The sequence below is a fragment of the Balaenoptera physalus genome (assembly GCF_965194825.1).
Source record: "Balaenoptera physalus genome assembly, chromosome: 8".
Lineage (NCBI taxonomy): Eukaryota > Metazoa > Chordata > Mammalia > Artiodactyla > Balaenopteridae > Balaenoptera > Balaenoptera physalus.
In genome coordinates this window covers 24,796,548-24,815,873 of record NC_138887.1, presented here as the reverse complement: position 1 = coordinate 24,815,873, position 19,326 = coordinate 24,796,548, and the positions used below count along the sequence as shown (strand labels likewise).

The window sequence follows — 19,326 nt, the reverse complement described above, 5'->3', positions numbered from 1 at the left end:
ATAATTACCTTAAACGTTAATGGATTACATGCTCCAACCAAAAGACACAGGCTCGCTGAATGTATACAAAAACAAGATCCATATATATGCTGTCTACAAGAGACCCACTTCAGAAGTAGGGACACATACAGACTGAAAGTGAGGGGATGGAAAAAGATATTCCATGCAAATGGAAATCAAAAGAAAGCTGGGGTAGCAATTCTCATATCAGACAAAATAGACGTTAAAATAAAGAATGTTACAAGAGACAAGGAAGGACATTATGTAATGATCAAGGGATCAATCCAAGAAGAAGATATGACAATTATAAATATATATGCACCCAACATAGGAGCACCTCAATACGTAAGGTAACTGTTAACAGGTATAAAAGAGGAAATCAACAGTACAACAATAATAGTGGGGGACTTGAACACCTCACTTACACCAATGGACAGATCATCCAAAATGAAAATAAATAAGGAAACCAAAGCTTTAAATGAACTAATTAACCAGATAGATTTAATTGATATTTATAGGACATTCCATCTAAAAACAGCAGATTACACTTTCTTCTCAAGTGCACACGGAACATTCTCCAGGATAGATCAGGTTTTGGGTCACAAATCAAGCCTCAGTAAAATTAAGAAAATTGGAATCATATCAAGCATCTTTTCTGACCACAATGCTATGAGATTAGAAATCAAATACTGGGGAAAAAACGTAAAAAACACCAACACATGGAGGCTAAACAATACGTTACTAAATAACCAAGAGATCACTGAAGATATCAAAGAGGAAATCAAAAAATACCTAGAGACAAATGACAATGAAAACACGATGATCCAAACCCTAAGGGATGCAGCAAAAGCAGTTCTAAGAGGGAAGTTTATAGCTATACAAGCCTAACTCAAGAAACAAGAAAAATCTCAAACAATCTAATGTTACACCTAAAGGAACTAGAGAAAGAAGAACAAGCAAAACCCAAAGTTAGCAGAAGGAAAGAAATCATAAAGATCAGAGCAGAAATAAATGAAATAGAAACAATAGCAAAGATCAATAAAACTAAAAGCTGGTTCTTTGAGAGGATAAACAAAATTGATAAACCATTAGCCAGACTCATCAAGAGGGAGAGGACTCAAATCAGTAAAATTAGAAATGAAAAGGAGAAGTTACCACAGCCATCACAGAAATACAAAGCATCCTAAGAGACTACTACAAGCAACTGTATGCCAATAAAATGCACAACCTGGAAGAAATGGACAAATTCTTAGAAAGGTATAAACTTCCAAGACTGAACCAGGAAGAAACAGAAAATATGAACAGACAAATCACAAGTAATAAAATTGAAACTGTGCTTAAAAATCTTCCAACAATCAAAAGTCCAGGACCAGATGGCTTCACAGGTGAATTCTATCAAACATTTAGAGAAGAGCTAACACCCACCCTTCTCAGACTCTTCCAAAAAGTTGCAGAGGAAGGAAAACTCTCAAACTCGTTCTATGAGGCCACCATCACCCTGATACCAAAACCAGACAAAGATACTACAAAAAAAGAAAATTACAGACCAATATCACTGATGAATATAGATGCAAAAATCCTCAACAAAATACTAGCAAACACAATCCAACAACACATTAAAAGGATCATACACCATGATCAAGTGGGATTTATCTCAGAGATGCAAGGATTCTTCAATATACACAAATCAATCCATGTGATACACCATATTAACAAATTGAAGAATAAAAACCATATGATCATCTCAATAGACACAGAAAAAGCTTTTGACAGAATTCAACACCCATTTATGATAAAAAACTCTCCAGAAAGTGGGCATAGAAGGAACCTACCTCAACATAATAAAGGCCATATACGACAAACCCACAGCAAACATCATTCTCAATGGTGAAAAACTGAAAGCATTTCCTCTAAAATCAGGAACAAGACAAGGATGTCCACTCTCACCACTATTATTCAACATAGTTTTGGAAGTCCTAGCCACGGCAATCAGAGAAGAAAAAGAAATAAAAGAATACAAATTGGAAAAGAAGTTAAACTGTCACTGTTTGCAGATGACATGATACTATACATAGAGAATCCTAAAGATGCCACCAGAAAACTACTAGAGCTAATCAATAAATTTGGTAAAGTTGCAGGATACAAAATTAATGCACAGAAATCTCTTGCATTCCTATATACTAATGATGAACAATCTGAAAGAGAAATTAAGGAAACACTCCCATTTACCATTGCAACAAGAAGAATAAAATACCTAGGAATAAACCTACCTAGGGAGACAAAAGACCTGCATGCAGAAAAGTATAAGACACTGATGAAAGAAATTAAAGATGATACCAACAGATGGAGAGATATACCATGTTCTTGGATTGGAAGAATCAATATTGTGAAAATGACTATACTACCCAAAGCAATCTACAGATTCAATGCAATCCCTATCAAATTACCAGTGGCATTTTTTTTTTACAGAACTAGAACAAAAAATCTTAAAATTTGTATGGAAACACAAAAGACCCCGAAGAGGTAAAGAAGTCTTGAGGGGAAGAAAAGGAGTTGGAGGAATCAGACTCCCTGACTTCAGACTATACCACAAAGCTACAGTAATCAAGATAATATGGTACTGGCACAAAAACAGAAATATAGATCAATGGAACAGGATAGAAAGCCCAGAGATAAACCCATGCACCTATGGTCAACTAATCTATGACAAAAGATGCAAGGATATACAATGGAGAAAAGGAAGTCTCTTCAATAATTGGTGCTGGGAAAACTGGACAGCTACATGTAAAAGAATGAAATTAGAACACTCCTTAACACCATACACAAAAATAAACTCAAAATGGATTAGAGACCTAAATGTAAGACTGGGAACTATAAAACTCTTAGAGGAAACATAGGAAGAACACTCTTTGACATAAATCACAGCAATATCCTTTTTGACCCACCGCTTAGAGAAAGGGAAATATAAACAAATGGGACCTAATGAAACGTAAAAGTTTTTGCACAGCAAAGGAAAGCATAAACAAGACGAAAAGACAATCCTCAGAATGGGAGAAAATATTTGCAAATGAATCATCGGACAAAGGATTAATCTCCAAAATATATAAACAGCTCATGCAGCTCAATATTAAAGAAACAAACAACCCAATCCAAAATTGGGCAGATGACCTAAATAGACATTTCTCCAAAGAAGACATACAGATGGCCAAGAAGCACATGAAAAGCTGCTCAGCATCACTGATTAATAGAGAGATGCAAGTCAAAACTACAATGAGGTATCACCTCACACCAGTTAGAGTGGGCATCATCAGAAAATCTACAAACAACAAATGCTGGAGAGGGTGTGGAGAAGAGGGGACCCTCTTGCACTGTTGGTGGGAATGTAAATTGATACAGCCACTATGGAGAACAGTATGGAGGTTCCTTTAAAAACTAAAAATACAATCACCATATGACCCTGCAATCCCACTACTGGGCATATACCCAGAGAAAACCATAATTCAAAAAGACACATGCACCCCAATGTTCATTGCAGCACTATTTACAATAGCCAGGTCATGGAAGCAACCTAAATGCCCATAGACAGACAAATGGATAAAGAAGATGTGGTACATACATACAATGGACTATTACTCAGCCCTAAAACAGGAACGAAATTGGGTCATGTGTAGAGACGTGGATAGATCTAGAGACTGTCATACAGAGTGAAGTAAGTCAGAAAGAGAAAAATAAATATCGTATATTAACGCATATATGTGGAACCTAGAAAATGGTTCCACAAACACAGATGAACTGGTTTGCAGAGCAGAAATTGAGACACAGAAGTAGAGGAAAAACATATGGACACCAAGGGGGGAAAGCAGTGGGGGGGGGGTGGTGGTGGGATGAATTGGGAGATTGGGATTGACATGTATACACTGATGTGTATAAAATGGATGACTAATAAGAAAAAATAATTTTTTAAATTATGTTTCAAAAATTGTCTTTCATTACTAATTTTGCTACAAATCCTATGACCATTTCCTCTAAAAATGGAACTAAGTTCAACTTTTGCAAATCAGTTTAATTCTGCTCCAAGTAACTTTCAGTATGAGGACTGATGTTGTGGGTATGAATAATAATTTGAATTGGTGAGTGGTCTTTCACATGGTAATGCACATGCTATTGTTGACAAGCAATTAATTTTGACCATTTTCTATTTAACAGCAGGCTGCAGAAAATCCATACTCATAAAAGTATGTGTTAGCGAACAGAAACAGAGTGTATTCTCATAGCCACTTCTCCAGGTAAGGGTAGCTTATGTTAAGGAAACCCAGAATTCTCTGACATTTCTTTGAAATCATGTCAAATCTTTTCTTTCATCTTCAAGGCTGACATAATCTTTGGCAAGGTATACCTTACTGATGTTGTCTTTGTCAGGCAAGAAATGAATAAGAAATCCACATTTCAATTCTAAGGTTGTCTGAGCAGAAGTTATTATCTTCAAAAGAAGGGTGCAGGGTTCCCAGGTGTCTTTAGATTCTTGCTGTTAGTGAAGCTGATATATAGACTCTTGACTTCGTTCTGCAGAAATAGTTCCAGCCGTGGAAAGTTCACAGGCTATTGATCTCCCATCTCCTCCTCTAGGGTAGCAACTTATATAAATAGACTAAATATTTCAGGAGAGACCATAATATTGCCTATAAGACCAAGGCAAAAATATCCACCAAAAAAGCTGTGTTAAGTGAACTCTGATGTATATCAGTTCAGAAAATGGAATTTCCTTTGAATTTTGTGAGAAGTAAAAGTTCTTAATGGGAAAAGAAACTGACCTCAAGTAATTTAATGGGGGGAAAAAGCACCACCCCGTTTTTCTGGGATGTATATTGGGATAGATTATAGAATAGATAGAAAATTAAAAGAACCACGGATTCTGAGTCTTACTGCTTCTAGGATATTCTATAAGGAATCATGTACCTATGTTTACCAGTCTTGATGTTTTCTGGCAATACTCACACTCAGTTATTTAGCAAGCATTAGTGGTAACTTCTCTGATAAAATACCTTGCTCCCAAACTAAAGCTACAGTCTCAGCTTTTACCTCCCCTACACAAATGTGAGACAGATCTAATATGCCCACTGCTCCATGATGCATTCATGAAATCCCATTTTATGTTGCAGGGAAGGGAGGTGAAAATGTTACTATTCCGGGCAAACAGTACACAGCAGAGTTAATACAGAGGTGTCTAAAGGTTTCCCATCTCTACCCATCACAACCCAATTTTATCTTCAATTTTGTGCCTTTGCCCATGTGAACTTAAGCATGTGGCAGAGAATTAACCTGTTAGAGTTCTGTAGGACTCTTTTTGGAGTTAGTCATTTTACAAACTTGTCCATGAGAAGGATTTTTTTTAAAAAACAAAATTCCCTTTATGCCTCTTTGATGTCTCTTCTTTCTTAAGAACTTACTAAAGGTCACAAGAAATAGATTAAAAGATTCCACTGTTTTAAACAAAGGCCCCCAAACCTCCTGCCATGGTAGACTTTGTTCTGGATTTCAAATTACAACATGAAGCATTTCCCCCAGTTGTTTCAATAACATATAACAAGGATTTTAACTTGCCACACTTGCTTAGAGAAAAAATCACCACTGAGAAAATGTTCTCCTTTATTTTTTCTCACAAGAGAAATCAGATTACTTTAAATTGATTTCTAAAACTTAGGAACATTCATTTAGTCAACTAAAAATCAATATGGAGATTTACTCACAGGAGGTTCCATTTTCGGTGAACTCAGAGTAAGAGGTGGTAGAAGCCGAGAGAAGAGCTTAGGATTTGGGTGGTAGGGGAGTGAAATTTTAGTTGAATCTGTCATCAAATCTTCTTTTGAAATTTTTTTACTTAGGACCACTATGCTCCTAAAAAATACCTTCCTAAAATCTTTTGGGAGGGATAACAATTATAAGCTAACTATTTCTGTGTCTTCATAATTATCCTGTGGTTGGAGAATGTTAAACAGCAGGAGAATCTCACTAAATCTCTGCTCAGGGAGATGGCTTAAGTTGTTCAGGCTGACTGGAGACAAATCAGAGTCAAAATTTTATTTTTATCTCATCCAAATTGCCCTATAAAATGTGTTGCCTTCCTCGCTCTTTCTCACTTTTCCCCCTTCTTTTCCTCAAATTAAGATTTTTATGTATAAATGGTGTCAAAAGAAAATTCAGGGTTTTACTTGATACGGATATTTTACTGGGTGAGAAACAAATTGTTCTTGAACAAGGAGGCTTCAAAACCAAAAGTGGTAAGAAGTTTGTTTCAGGGTTACAGTAAGGCTTATGGAGCATAAAAGAGGAAGTTCATAGAGCTTAATTCTCATTGGTTTGGACAAGCAGTTTACTTAGGTCATTGCTGATTGGCTACAATGTGCTGTGTCATCCTGACAAGGAAACTTCATTTACAGCTTAAGTGAGTATTTCAGGAAATGGACTTTTATGAGTTTTGCTAAGATCTGTGTGGGTCATTGGCTTGGAGGAAAAGGTAGGTCCTTGGCCTCTATTTTGATTTTTATATAATAAGGGATTATATTATTGTCCTACAGCTTCCTTTTTTATTTCTAGATTGGAATAATAAAGCATGGGGTAGTTTAAAAATTTGTTTCAATCTTGAGATATTTCCATGTAGGAATCGGTAAATACTTGACATAAGGAAAAAGTCTTGCTCTTGTTCTCCTGAGCTATCTTTGGTCAGAATTACAGTTCCCTTGGTAATGATATGACTCCCAAAGTGTAATATATTTCTTAAAACTATGCAATAAATTTAGAGCTGGCAGAGAATTCCCTGGGTCTGGAGAGACACCTCCATTGAGAGAGACAGATTCCTGAAAAAAAGTTGACATATGGCTCCCTATTTCTACATGTATAGGCATGACTTTTGCCCAGAGAACTCATGACTGGCAACTGTTTTTGACACATTGTGGCTGGTACCCTCCAACTCCCCTTTTTCCATGGACTAGCCTCATTATTGGAACAGTTGACTGCTCAAAAAATTCTCTCGGTTCTGGAGGGTGGGGATGGCATGGGGCTAGGTGGTTTTACAAAGTGGTGGCAATCTGCCACCTTTTCTAATTCTACCTACCTCATCAACCATTGGTCTTGGTTTTTGCCTTATTGCCTGACTACTTGCTCCAGGTTTAATCAGTTAGTGCTTCACCTGTATACAAAGGCAAGTTGATGGACCATAAACCATTCACAGGTAGGCTGCCAAATTTTAATCTATGTGTAAAATTTATTTTTGTTTTCACTGAAGACGCATGCTGTTATGTTGCTGTTTGTCATACTGACTTTTTAACCAAACAGGTTGTAAAACATGATACAGGGCAGTTTATAATTTAAGGGGTAAGGAACATAGTGTCATAATAACTCAGAGCCAGACCTACATAGTATTTACTTGGGTTATCAGATAGTTTTGTCAGGTGCACAGGAGAAGAGAGCAGTTACATCAGGGAAAACAGCTCTGCTAAGCAACCAATAGTTCTACAGGATGATTGACTAAATAGCACAATAATTGTGGATCGTTTTTTATAACATATATTCTGCAATTTGCTATCTGTCGGTCAGTATTTGCCTCTTAACCCTTCCAAGATGGAGAAAAAACAAGTCTAGTCTATTTATTCTAATCCCCTTCTTTTGGAAATGAGTATACTCACAGCCAGAGGGAATGGTAAAGCAATTGCCCAAACTCATTGTTTTCTTGGTCAACCTAGGCAGACTGCCAATTATGAAACCATGGAAATGTTTAAAAAAAAAAAAGTCTAGATATTCATTCCCAGAGCTGAAATTGTTAGCATATCTGAAGCATCTGTATTGGTGGTAACTGTCAAACTTTGCATTGCAAAATTCAAAGCCAGAACTTGAGTGGGATATTAAATATGAGGATTCTGTTCTCAAGCACTGTAAAAAGTAAAAAAGAAACTAAATGCCCTAACGCTAATATATTGCACTGACATTTGAAACTCTTACAATAGATTTTATTTATTATGCTTTTTAAAAACAGAGAACTAGAAATACACATTTCATTTTGCAAGGTGAGATATAGTCTCTCTATGACAATAAAAATGTAAAAATAAGGTATTTTATGTATTGAAATCCCAATGAATTTGAAATTTGCAAATGATCTCTTTCAGAGGACCTCAGGACAATAGTTTAAAACCTCTGGTGACTATATAATGATTCATATCCAGAAAGTGCTCGAAAATTGTTAAACACTGATGGTTTGTAATACAAGTTGAAATAGTCCATATTGAAATGACCTCTGGTGAATTGGACTGGGGCTGAAAAAACTGTTTTGCCAGGGATAATGTTAAGTGAGTGCTAGCAAGCAGAGAGACAGGTGTTTCCTGTTCCCAACCACATGGCATAACCATATAGATTAGCTGCAGGGAATCTAGCCAGAGTATTTTTTTTAAAACGTAATTCAATTTATCACCACTCATATAGAAATTGGTTTAGGTTTAAATTATATTCTAAATAATTTGGAACTCATAAAGATTTATATGCTTTTTTTTATTCCTAATATAGCGATACAGTACAATATCCCAGAATCATAAATGATAATAACAGGATGGGCTCTTGAACTATCTCACTCAAACTCTGTTAATATAGGTATTTTCTCTACTCTTGCCCTGGAAGATAGGCCACCATCCTCTGCTTGAACACTTCCAGTGTAGGGAAGGGAGGAGGAGAAACTCAAAGATGATTGAGATAGACAAATTCACTCTTTTAGACACCTCTGAGGCTATTGTTTATTGCTGACTGTTCAGATATTTAAACTAGAGTTAAAACATTAAGTGCTGCATATGCAAAATGAGAAAACATCTTATTTATACATCCTGCCTCTTTAAGTTGAGCATATATTAAATATATTAATGCCAACTTGGATTACCACACAATATTGCTTTTACATTCCTCAAAGAATTTTGTTATGTCTAACGGAACACTAAATTGGAAGGGATGTTTTCTAGGCATAACACTAACAATGACATGCAGTGATTAAGTGTTATCTGTATATCTTTAGCTCTCATTCCCATGGAACACAGCCATCAATACACTATGGGCTGTTGGGCATTGCAGGGCCCTTAAGGAAGAGAATTTCCAGATTCTGTATCACTGCCCTGCCACGTACTATAGTAAATCATCTGATTAGGTGTGTAAAAGAGTGACAGAATGAAAGAGGCTGACTGAGTTTTGTGGCACCCCATTGGGTTATAGAGGGGGTAGTCTTGGGGTGTCACAGAGGAGAGAATGACATAGGGAATTTCTAAAATAGCATTTGCTACGGGTTGAAGACTGTGTGGAAATGATGGTCCCCCAAATGAGCAGATTCCCCCCCCCCACTCCATATTCTCTTCTTATTAAGAACTAAAAAAGTAATTACAACACTATATTATCTGGGGTGCTATGAAGGCTCTAAGAAAGATGCATAGGTCTTATGCATAAATCTAGTGATGGGACAGCACAGGTCAGTGTTCTAGTTTGTGGGAGTCGGAGACTCATGAGTCAAATCCCAGCACCACTACTTCAGTCCCGGACCTCTGAACAATTTATTCAGCTTCTCTGTGCCTCAATTTCTTCATCTATAAAACAGAGATAATAATCTGTAGTAAACAGAGTTGAGGTGATGAGTAAATGAGTAAACTCTGGCACAGAGTTTTCACTTGGTGAATGTATTGTTATTTTTATTATTATAAAAATATTCTTAAACGTCATTAAGGGTGTTCTATGTGTTTTGTTTAGTTTCCACTTATAAGGGAACATATATTTCTGGCTCTCTACTCTGTGTGTAACTCTGGCTATGAAACCCTAAATGACGGTATTTCGGTGGAAGAGGCAGAGATTTCCTTCTTTCCTCTTCTCTCTCTCTCTCTCCCCCCTCTACCTTGCGCCCATCCTCTGCTCCCCCCTCTTTATTCTTGCTGAGTCCTCAGTTTAGTGGGACCTCACATTTAAGGACTGAGGATCTGCCCACACAGGTAGTAATTTCCTGGGCTGCAGGCTGAAAGCACAAAGACTGGCACGTGGTGGCTGGGACTTCCTCCACTCTGGACAGATGTGAACATAATTTTGGCCAAAAGGCAAGGGGGTGGGAAAGGGAGAGATTTCTCACGGCAGTGCTTTGCTGGTGTCTTTCAAGAGGGAAAAAAGATTATACCTCTAGGTTAAAAAGCAAGACTAAACCACAGTTATGTAATTTTGAAAGATTCCTAAATCTGTATTGGCATTATTTTTAAAACATTAAACTTCAAAGAAATAACCAAAGAATTTCTCCTGACCTCATACTACATATAGTCCATTAAAATTTCAATTTGTAAAACATATTTCAAATGGTTATTCTCAGGAGAATATGCCTCAGTAAAGACCAGACACATGGAATATTTCAACTGTGTGGGGCTCTTCATTTTTTTTTCTTTTTCTTCACATACAGGATAGGACTTCTAGATGAATAAAGATATGGTGTGTGTATTTTCCAGGACTAAATTATCTTTGAGCTGTGATCAAGCATGAGAAATTTCCACCCTGAGGAAAAATATTTGAAGGTTGCAAAATGAATGTAAGTTCATGAGTAACACTACTTTTCTACTGTAAACATACTGAATTTCAAATATATTTTCAATGGAAAATACCCAGGAATTCCTAAGTTTTGTATTTTCTGGGAATATATAGATTGGTGATCTTCATATAAATTTCAGTGTGGCAAAACCTTCAGAGATTTTCTAGTCCAAAGTTCGCATTCTGCAGATAAGTAAACAAAGACCTAAATGTATTCTAACTTTGTAACAGAAAATAGCTTTGTGTTTGAGTGCTAACTAAAGCCAACTGCTAGTGTCTGTGTGCCAAGTTCTTTTGGGAAAGATTAAGAGGTTAAGTTCAGATTCAGCTGGAAAAGGTGCTGTGATCCATTAGCATCTGCCCCAGACTCAGGATCAGGTATAAGAAAGCAAGAATGTCATGTGGTTGATGATGGTAGTTGCTGATTACCAACAGCAGAGCCTTTAAAATCAGTTAAGGTCAGGCAATGGGTCATGGTGCTGCTTCTGCTTTTCGAGTAAGTGTAGACTCATTTCTTAACATTTCTGCACGTCAATTTGCTCATCAATCGAGTAGGAATAAATTATTTATTGGGAAGAGATTTATTGATATAACCAGAGCTTTCTCTACAGTCCTAGATTTACGTTTCAGAATCAATGATCCTTTGTTTCATATTGGCTGACCTCTTCTCCAGGCTGGATTTGGTAGCCCATGACTATGATAGTGAAAAAGACACTTGAGGGAAGCTGTGAAAAATTTGGTATGACCAAATACACCAAGAAAATGAAGAGCACTGAGCAAAAGTCACATGGAAGGAAAACAGGAGGAATATCACTATATATGAATGTAAATACTGCTTATAAGAAATCTGAAGAGCTATATAAAAGCCACCTCTGTGGAGCTTCCCCCAAGAGCAGGTTGGAGAAATAATGGCCATATCAAGCCTATCAGAGGGTGGCTGTATTTTGTGCTGGAAAAACAACACTTCCATAAGAACAGCAAATTGGCGTCACTGAGTGAGAAAAGTTGGAAGACTGTAGGTGAGCCAGGACCAGGATAACAAGCGTGACAGTGGGAGCTGTCCTGTCAACAGTTTTGATAATGTGAAACAAAATGGCGGCATCAAAATAGAAACTTCTCTCCCTTTAAAGCTATAGATAAAATTTGAAAGTACATATCTTACCTACAGGTTTATAGATAAAATATGGACTTATCTGCTTCTGTGGACCATGCATATGAGAAAATGTGCAACACTAAAGAAAAGTCTTTCAACATGCTGTGGGTAGTATGAGTATCATCTTTGTGGCTATCTTTGGTAACACAGATAATTTCCAATAAATGTTGGGTTTTTAATAATGAAAATTGTTTCAGTGGTCAGCTTATACTTGATCCTGTTTTCCTGTTTCTAAGCTGTGGTATAAGAACTAGATTGTAAAAAGTAGTTGTTGTGAGAGTTGTGAAGATGAAGAATTTATAAAATGACCAAGTGCAAAGGAAATCTATGGTTGAGAGAGATGTGTAATCATATCCTCTTAACCTGGGGAGAAAGTGAAATGCAGACAGGCCATAATAATTTTACTAGAACTGCTCAAGTCCAAAAAATTCCACAAGAAAGACAAGACAATTTTTAGAGCTGAAGAGAACATTTAAAATGTTACTGACTATTTTAAACACACTTGTATAAAACACATTTGTTCATGTTTGACTTGGCAGGTGAAATTGATATTTTTGTGTCACATGAGACTTTCTATTCTAACCTACATAAGTATTTATTATTATTAGTTTTAAATATTTATTAAGTACCTACTCTATGCCAGGCACTGATAATTTCTTTCAACTATTTTTGATGATTAGGAAAAATAAATTTATGGCACCTGAGAGGGTAACTCCTCACTGAAGGGTAGCTATTATTTTTCCCACATCCAAACTGTTAGGAAGGGATAGAGTGTGAACTGGAATCAAGCCTGTGCTCTTTTTTCTACTATGCTATGTTTGAATTTCTGAAAGCCAGTCATATTATCTTAATAGTCTCTTGATGGATGACTCATTTTTACCTTTCATTTTTTTCCCATCCCCGATTCTTATTTTCCCACTTTTCTATATTATTGCAGTCCCCCCCAAATAATCCACTACTTATTTTCATAATAAAAGCTACATTAATAGGTGTTATTGTCTTTATTACCTCATGGCAGATTAAAGGAAATTAGATACTAATGGCAGAAACTCATGTTTATTATGAGAGTAGGAAACACACACACACACACACACACACACGTGGTAATACCTTATTGTCTTATTTTTAACGTAGGCCATTAACTGGTAAAACTTCTATAATATCTATCACTTATGTTGTATCATATATTATGGCATATATTAAACTATCAAAAGATGGCATTAGTCTTGAAGTTCCCTTTAAAAATGATTTAGGGGGGTTGAGTGTATGGTGATGTATGGTAAGTAGACTTTTGGTGATGATCACTTTGTAATGAACACAGATGTCGAATCATGACGTCAGCACTGGAAACTTACATAATGTCATATACCAAGTTTACCTCAATTAAAAAAATAAATAAGGTTTAAATATGCTGTCAGTACAATGTGTTTGTAAATGAATAAATATAAATCGGTCATTATATGGTGAATGAAGATCTGGTTAGTGTGTAAACAACTGGACAGAATAGACTCTCAGGGTAAGGGAAGATATTTTAAACAGAAAAGACTTAAATTTTACTGTGCAAACGCTTTTGAGTTTAATTAGGTCCCATTTGTTTGTTTTTACTTCCATTACTCTAGGAGACTGACAGAAAAAGATACTGCTTCAATTTATGTCAAAGAGTGTTCTTCCTATGTTTTCCTCTAAGAGTTTTATAGAATCAGGTCTTACATTTAGTTCTTTAATCCATTTTGAGTTTATTTTTGTGTATGGTGTTAAAGAATGTTCTAATTTCATTGCTATACATGTAGCTGTCCAGTTTTCCTAGCACCACTTATTGAAGAGACAGCTTTTCTTCATTGTAGAGTCTTGCCTCCTTTGTCATAGATTAATTGACCATAGGTGCATGGGTTTACAAAATGAAAAGACAGCCCACAAAATGGGAGAAAATATTTTCAAACGATGCCAATGATAAGGGATTAATCTCCAAAACATATCAATATCAAAAAAAAAAACCCCAACCCAATCAAAATATAGGCAGAAGACCTAAATACACATTTCTCCAAAGAGGACATACAGATGTTCCAAAATCATATGGAAAGATGCTCAACATTGCTAATTATTAGAGAAATGCGAATCAAACTAACAATGAGATGTCACCTCACACTGGTCAGAACGGCCATCATCAAAATGTCTACAAACAATAAATGCTGGAGAGGATGTGGTTAAAAGGAAACCCTCGTACACTGTTGGTGGGAATGTAAATTGGTACAGCCACTATGGAGAACAGGATGAAGGTTCCTTAAAAAACTAAAAATTAGAGCTACCATATGATCCAGCAATCCCACTCCTGGGCCAATATCTGGAGAAAACCATACTTCGAAATTATACATGCACCACAATGTTCATTGCAGCACTGGTTACAATAGCCAAAACAAGGAAGCAACCAAAATGTCCATTGACAGAGGAATGGATAAAGAAGATGTGGTACATATACACAAGGGAATATTACTCAACCATTAAAAAGAATGAAATTATGCCATTTGCAGCAGCATGGATGGACCTATCTTATGTTACCTTACTTATCATACTAAGTCATTCAGACAGAGAAAGACTATGATATTGCTTATATGCAGAATCTAAAAAAAAAAAATGATACAAATGAACTTATCTAAAAAACAGAAACAGACTCACAGACTTAGAAAACCAACTTACAGTTACCAAAGGGGAAAGGGTGGGGGGAGGGATCAACTGGGAGTTTGGGATTGACATATATACACTACTATATTTTAAATAGATAACCAACAAGGACCTACTGTATAGCATAGGGAACTCTGCTAAATATTCTGTAATAACCTAAGTGGGAAAAGAATTTTTAAAAGAATAGATTACATGTATATGTATAACTGAATCACTTTGTTGTACACCTGAAACTAACACAACATTGTAAATCAACTATATTCCAATATAAAATAAAAATTTAGAAAAGGTTTAGATTTTATACTATAGTCCCATAGTTTTGTATTGTCAACAAGATAGCTTGCTTCAAACTGGAGGACCAAACATTATTTGACCCAGGAAAGCAAGTGGATGTTTATGAGGAAGCCAGCATGCAAAATCCTGTGTTATTTCCATTAAAGGGAATATTGTCCTGCCTAAGGTTCTTCTTCTTTTTTTAATATTCAAAAACTATCCCTTAAACACTACCATTGTCAAACTCTTTATTTTCAGAAAATAATCATATATGAGAATCGAAAGAAAAATATGTGCTGTATGTTTCAGTTTCCTCAGTGAAAGCTGTCATGTGCAAACCTCATTAATCTCATTATTCATTTAATGGGCACTTATAGGAAGTTATCTTAGTTGTTTTTGTTTGGATTTGTTTTACTATGAATAAACTCTTTTTGGATGGATTAGATTAAAAACGCTAATATGAACTGGGCGAAAAAGACAGAAATGTAGAGCATCTCCCTCCCATACGTGGAAGGAAGCTAGACATACAGTCATATTCCTATATTATATATGGCATATGTTTATATTATTCAGTTTTATGATGATTATTTTTATTTAAATCTGAAATTACTATATGACTTTTAAAAATTAAAATTATAAAAAGGGAAGAGAACAATAATCCTAAATCCACCACTCCAAAGTAATTATTAATATTTTATTTTCTTTTGTTGCTTTTCATCAATGGACTGCACAGTGTGTCAAATTTTCATTTAACATTATACCATTAGCATTATCTCATCTCCTAAAAGTTCTTTGAAAATGTATTATCCACTTTTGTCTATAACAAATGAAATTTAGTCATTCTATTATTAGACCTAGAGTTCTAGGTTTTGTTATTGCAAGCAGATTTATATTAGCTAAAAATAAAAACATCTCTATATAAAATTTTATATACACTTATCGTTGATAACTCACTTAGAATAAATTCCTTGAAGCAGAATTGCAGGGTACTAAATGATGATCATTTCTAAGGCTTTTGATACATTCAGTTTTTGTGTGGTCAACTGCTAGAATGCAGATTTGATTTAATTCTATTTCCTTCTAGCTTGTTTTCATAATTTATACCTAAATCCTGAACAAGCCTAGATTTTGCTGCTGTTGTTATTATTTTTATAGAAGATGAGACTATTAACCTTGTATTTTCCTAAGTTATCACATGGTACGATTCATTTTTAAAATATGCTTTTTAGGTAAGATACTAATGTATCATAGCCAGAAAATACTGGGATTCTGAATACTCTATGTATATTTTTGCTGATATCCATTATCCAGAAAACTCTTGTGGAAATAGTTCTCTCAGTTTATTAGAGGAAGCAAAAGGGCAAGTTCATTTCTGGAAGATCTGTTCAGGGATGCAGAGGCCTAGTGCAGAATGAACAAATATTTGTTGAAGTTTGTAAATAAATAGTTGTTGAACTGAATGCTATGTAAAACCTATGAATCAAAAGCTCTCCCAAGATGGTTTGTGGATCGCCATTAATTTTCTCATTACGACATAAAAAATAGAGGACATTTACTGAAATATTTGCATTTAAAGGATCAGAAGTTGATACAACTGAACTAATCAGAAGTTGGTCCTGATCCCATGGAGGCACAGAACCAGTCTTTGCCACTTTTTATTTTCCCATTATTGGCCTGTTATCTGTTCTGTCATCTAGTATCAACCGTCACTCAGAAAACTGACACTACACCCTTATCTGGACCTTTAAGGAAATCATACTTGGTGGCTTTGTTGTCTGTGCAAATGCAGAAGTTGTTGAAAAATCATATAACCCATGTAATTAGGATGACATTGTAGCAAACACACAAGAGAGACCTGGGTTACAATTTCCTGATTCTCCAAAAATCAATTTCTTTTGTTGTCTTGCTGTTTTCAAGTCATCTTTTTCTTAAAAACTATATTCTCAAAATACTTAAACCCAGTAAATTCTCAGTGGTTAACTATAGCTGTAGGGGAAATTATGCATTGGAATAAATTTCAATAAAATCTCATAGGCAAAATTTGGTCAGTTCATTTTAGATCAATTCCAGAAAGGATGAATATTTTTGTGTGTGCAGTTCCAGATAATTTCACCATAGACATCATCTCTGAGAGCTTAGGATTTATGCTGATTTTTATTATAGTCATAATGAATCTGTCATATTGCTACTAGAACTGACACAGGGCACGTTAATAGTCTGAGCAAACTGTATTCTTAAAATAACAAAAATAATAATAATAGTAATTCTATTGGTTGAAGGTTAAATTAATTGCTCATAGAAAAATATTACAAGAGACTTTGCCTCAATTCTGTCTCTACTCATTATGAGCCTTTTAGTCAACAATGTTTTTTTGGTGTGACTGAGCTGGATGTTGAATAGAGTAATGGTAACAATGCCTATAAGTAACTGAGGTACTGCTATGTGTCAAACCCTTCACAATTAAAATTAACAAAAACTCTGTATGTTTGACATTAGCAACCTATTTCTCATATTAGGAAAACATGCTAAAAAAATTAATTAATGTGCCTAAATCCAAAGGCTTATAAGTAATAGAATCAGGATTTCAAACCCAAATTTGAACGACTCAAAAGTCCTGCTCTTTTCCACTATGATACATTATCTTTACTTGATGAAAAGGATCCTGGCAATGTTGAATCAGAACTTAGTTTAAGTAACACACATGTGACATCAGTGCTTGATGTGAGGAGAAGTATCATGTATTTTCTATGTGAAGTTAATGCATTGCAACAGCTGGAAAGTCACATCATATTTCTGTGAGACTCTAGACCCAGAGTGCCGAGGAATTCTTGCACCTGTGTCAGTTGTTATGAAACCACAGAGCACGTGAGCCACAGGGCTAACAGCGTCACTCTTTGCCAATTATAATACAGTTAAAGAATATTGGTCCAAAATTTGTCTCCACACAAAATAATCTATGTGTAACCCTAGTTCTGTGTTTCCTCTCTCAACTATTTATAGAAAGATTTTTTTCTTTTGGCTATATATCTTTTATTTGTTAAATGCTTACAGTATAGTAATACATAAAACAACTTGAATAAAGTTTGTGACATGATCTTAGAAACATGATTTATGTCTACGGAGTTGCCTTATCATGGCTGGTGGCTTGTAGCAATCAAAAAATTGTCAAAATCAGGTTGCCATTATACTCCCAGTTTAAAGACAAAAATTTAGCCTAAAAAAATATACATAACATGGCTTAGTAGTATAGACACAGCCATAGTATTCTCAGTCTAGGCTGAATTGCCTTAAATTGGTAAACGGGTTCTTCTTGCTTTTATTTTTTACTTTTTAAATAATTCTACATTTCTTATTGTATTAAAAAGTATAAGCATAATGAATATTTATTGTAAATGAACAAAAAATTCAATATGTAATTATAAAGTTCCCCTCCCTCCCAATACTCTCAGCCCCCAGCCCAAATGGTATCTTGTGATATATGCTATTTTTAAATTTGTTCATATAATGCTCTGAGGCAAATTCCAATTACTAATTTATCTCCATTTTCTTTAACAGCATCATAAAATTTCAAAGGGTTCAAACAAACGAATTTTCAAAAAATAAGTCTTCTGTTATGAATAATGATGTTGGTCAGAACTCTTAGTTACAAAAGACAGAAATCAATTTGTAACAACTTAATCAATAATAAGTAACGTATTGGACATATATTGTGGTAGCACAGGGAACTGAAAGAAAAACTAAACCACCAAACCTCAGACTAGACCGCTCCAAAGTCAGACCAGTTCAAACCAGGCAACAAATGCCTGTAAGATTTTGTCTATCCCTGGTTTCTATTTCTTCCCGTGAGTCATCTTCATTATCTTAACCATAGATGGACTTCTCCACGAGATGGGGGTGGAAACAGCCATCTGCATCTCTGTCCTCAAACACTCTCACCTCTGAAGCTAGGGAAAGGGGACTACCTCTGCTGTTTAAAAAAATCCTTTCAGGGCTTCCCTGATGGCGCAGTGGTTGAGACTCTGCCTGCCAATGCAGGGGACACGGGTTCGAGCCCTGGTCTGGGAAGATCCCACATGCCGCGGAGCAACTGGGCCCGTGAGCCACAATTACTGAGCCTGCGCGTCTGGAGCTTGTGCTCCGCAGCAAGAGAGGCCGCGACAGTGAGAGGCCCGCGCACCACGATGAAGAGTGGGCCCCGCTTGCCGCAACTAGAGAAAGAGTGGGCCCTGCTTGCTGCAACTAGAGAAAGCCCCTAGCACAGAAACGAAGACCCAACACAGCCAAAAAAAAAAAAAAGCCATTTCTAAAAAAACACTACTCTTATTGAAAAAAAAAAAATCCTTTCAAAAGATTCTGCCTTTCAAAAAAGGGCCAATTTGGGGCACTTGCCAACATGAACTACTATGGCTGGGGGAATAAAATATCATTTTTGACCCAGCTCAGGTCTTGGCTCTGTCTCCAATGCCTTGCAATGGACAATTCTCAACAAGTATTTATGGAATTAATATCCCAAAGACAACTTTATTAAAATAGGAACATTGAAAAAAAGCCCAAGTACTTAAAAAACATCCTGTGTCTGTTATCTGCAATTATTACTGTAATGTTACAACATGATGTATGTGTTCTCTGCAGTCACAAAA

General features: G+C 35.7%; 1 long non-coding RNA gene across 2 annotated transcripts; it reads left to right on the top strand.

The window, feature by feature from the left end:
• Positions 1 to 1,208: 1,208 nt before the first annotated feature.
• LOC309666294 lies at positions 1,209 to 18,545 on the top strand. Of its 2 annotated transcripts, XR_014267014.1 has the most exons (5): positions 1,209 to 6,514; positions 7,165 to 7,228; positions 9,769 to 9,844; positions 10,457 to 10,582; positions 11,255 to 18,545. It is a non-coding gene; the product is annotated as an uncharacterized lncRNA (long non-coding RNA). The 2 variants fall into 2 exon arrangements; XR_014267013.1 differs by lacking the exon at positions 7,165 to 7,228.
• The last annotated feature ends 781 nt before the right edge of the window (positions 18,546 to 19,326 follow it).